The 3,358-nt window shown below is 42.0% G+C and overlaps 1 pseudogene; it reads left to right on the top strand.

Annotated features, from left to right (window-relative positions):
• The first annotated feature begins 2,989 nt into the window (after nucleotides 1-2,989).
• On the top strand, nucleotides 2,990-3,152 carry LOC114671655 (U2 spliceosomal RNA; annotated as a pseudogene).
• Nucleotides 3,153-3,358: the final 206 nt, after the last annotated feature.

The following is a 3,358-nucleotide window of genomic DNA, read 5'->3' as shown; positions in this document are numbered from 1 at the left end:
TGTAAATCTAAAGCTATAATAGAATTAAAAGTTTATTTGGCTCACACCTGTAATCCAAGCACTTTGGGAGGCTGAGGCAGGCGGATCACTTGAGGCCAGGAGTTTGAGAACAGTCTGGGCAACATGATGAAACCCTGTCTCTACAAAAAAATACAAAAATTAACCAGGTGTGGTGGTGCATGACTGTAGTCCCAGCTACCTGGGAGGCTGAGGCAGGAGGATCACTTGAGCCCAGGAGGCAGAGGTTATAGCGAGCCAAGATCACACCACTGCATTCCAGCATGGGTGACAGAGTGAGACCCAGGCTCAAAAAGAAAAAAAGTTTATTATAATAAAATAGACAAGCTAGCAAACCTTTGAGTAGTGTGCGTCCTATGTGCTATTTCCCTGAAGGTAAATTCTGACCAGCTTAGTCCTTCCTACTATGTGTATAGCCATATAGCATTGGAGTGTGTGTGCACTACAGGTGAATGTGTGCGTGCGTATGTGTGTTTAAAGGGCCAGGTACTGTACTTTGATTTGTTTTTAAGTCAGCCAAGCTATAGTGATGGTTTTATGGGTATATACATATATCAAAATGTATCAAATTATACACCTTAAACTTACATAGTTTATTGTTTGTTTATTACATCTCAGTAAAGCTAAAAAAAAGAAACACTCCAAATTTTGATGCCAGAACAAGTACACAGGAGGGCCCAAACTCAATTACTTATTAAAAGACTTTGACCTCAGACTTTTTATGTAAAGGAAAGCAAAACAAAAACCTTAAAAACTGTATCAGTCAGCTAGGGCTGCTTTAACAAAATATCACAGAATGAGTGAATTGAACAACAGAAATTAATTTTCTCATAGTTCTGGAGGCTGGAAGTCTATTATCAAGGTGCCCGCAAATTCGTTTCCTGGTGAGCCTGCCCTTCCTGTCTTGTAGTCAACCACCTTCTCTCTGTGTCCTCATGTGGCCTTTCATCTGTGTACACATGGAGGAAAGAGAGATCCCTGACTTCTCTTCTTCCAAAAAGGAGACCAGACCTATTGGAGTAGGGCTCCATGTTCATGACCTCATTTAGCCTTAATTGCTCCTTAAATGTCCTAGCTCCAAAAATAGCCACATTGGCGATTAGGGCTTCAACATAGGACTTTGAGGAAGACCCAATTCAGTCCATAACATCCACTCTCTGGAACCCCCAATCCATGTCCTCCTCACATGCAAAATACATTCACCCCATGTCAACAGCCCCAGAAGTCTTAACCCATTCCAGCCTCGGCTCTGAATTCCAATATCTCATTTAAATATTACCTAAATCAGGTATGGGTGAGACTTGAGGTATGATCCATCTTGAGGCAAAATTTCTCTCTAGTTTCGAACCTGAGAAACTAGGCAAGTTATGTGTTTCCAAAATACAGTGGCAGGACAAGCACACAATAGACACCCCCTTCCAAAAGGGAGAATATGGGAAGGAGAAAGGAGTGACAGGTTCCCAAGGAAATCCAAAGCCTAGCAAGTCAAATTCCTCGAGATCATAAAGCTCAAGAATAAATCCCTTTGATTGGAAACTCTGCTTTCTGACCCACTGAGGCAGCAGCATCACTGCCATGTTGCCCCCTTAACTCTTTATAGAGGTCCTGCCCTTGAGGCCCTGGGTGCATGCAGCCTGGCCTATAGAAACCAAGAAGGGGCCCCACTCTGTGAAATCAAGGAGAAAACAGCCTTGCCTCCTCAGCCTGTGGTGGGAGTGGCAGACCTGATGATCTCTGAATCAACTTCAGGGTCATTCTGCTCTTTTCTTGAAGGATAAAGACAAATAGCTCTATTGTGCCATACTGTAGAATCCCAGAAGTCTGAAAGTCTTCCTTTGTTTTGTCCCATCTCCCTTCTCCTTGGTCCAAACTGGCAGTGTCTCCTCTTGTATATGCCTATCTCTATTCCTGGTTTCTGCTGAGATGGCTGATTGACTCCATGGGTAATCTCCTGATGGACTGATTGTCAAGCCACACCCTTGGTGTTCACTCTGGAACATGCTTTCTCATTTTTTTGCAATATGGATAGGCTGAGAATTTTCCAAATCTTCAAGTTCTAGTTGCTTTTTACTTAACAATTTCTTTAATTAATTTCTCTCCTCTTATACGTTATTATAAATAATAAGGAGAATCCAGAATGCACCTTCAACACTTTGTTTATAAACCTCCTTAGCTAAATATTCAGTGTTGTCACTCATAAGCGGTACCTTCCACAAAAACTACAATACAATTCAGCTAAGATTTTTTGCCACTTTATAACAAAGATGGCCTTTCATCCAGTTTCCAATAGTGTGTTCCTTCTTTGCCTCTGAGAACTCACTAGAATCACCATTAACATTCATATTTCTACCAATAGTTCCTTCAAGGCAATCTAGGCTTTTTCTAGCAGGCACCTCAAATCTCTTCCAATTTCTGCTCATCACCCATCACCCAGTTCCAAAGCCAATCCACATGTTTAGGTACTTGTTACAGAAGCATCTCATTCTTTGGTACTAAAATCTGTATTAGTCAGGGTTCTCCAGAAAAATAGAACCCATCACAATCAGGGTAGGGGGTGATTTATTAAAAAGTCTTAGCATCACTTCTTGGCCTTTTGCCTAGGAGTAAGTGTAGAATCTATTGCATTGATCTGTTCTCACGCTGCTAATAAAGACGTACCTGAGAGTGGGTAATATATAAAGGAAAGAGGTTTAATTGACTCACAGTTCCACATGGCTGTGGAGGCCTCACAATCGTGGTGGAAGGCAAAGGAGGAGAAAAATCACGTTTTACATGGTGGCAGGCAAGCGAGATTGTGTAGGAACTCCCCTTTATAAAACCATAAAATCCCATGAAACTTACTCGCTATCACAAGAACAGCATGGGAAAGACCTGCCCCCATGATTCAATTACCTCCCACTGGCTCCCTCTCACAACACGTGGGAATTATAGAAGCTACAATTCAAGATGAGATTTGGGTGCAGACACAGCCAAACCATATCATTATTCTTATCAGTTTAGTATCTGGTGTGTCCTCTATTTGAGCACAATAAATTAAATAAATTTTTGGAGAAGGGAGATAGAATGGGAACTTGTTCCATCCACTCCATGCATTAACCTGGTATTGCAGTACCTCCAGGAATGGTGCAACTTCCTCCTGCCCCACAGGATTAAAAAAAAGAATTAGCCCACAGAACTGTAGAAGCTAGAAAGTTCCAAGATCTGCAGGGTGAGTCAAGAAGCTAGAGACCCAGAAGGGCTGATGATGTAGGTCCAGCCTGAGTTCAAGGACCTGAGAACCAGGAGAGCTGATGGCCAGCAAGGCTCAAAATTCAAGAAGAGCCAATGTTTCAGTTTGAAT

This window comes from Macaca mulatta, chromosome 12, assembly GCF_049350105.2.
Source record: "Macaca mulatta isolate MMU2019108-1 chromosome 12, T2T-MMU8v2.0, whole genome shotgun sequence".
In the NCBI taxonomy this organism is placed as follows: Eukaryota; Metazoa; Chordata; class Mammalia; order Primates; family Cercopithecidae; genus Macaca; species Macaca mulatta.
The sequence above is the reverse complement of the archived record's forward strand: the minus strand, read 5'-3'. Positions and strand labels throughout refer to the sequence as shown.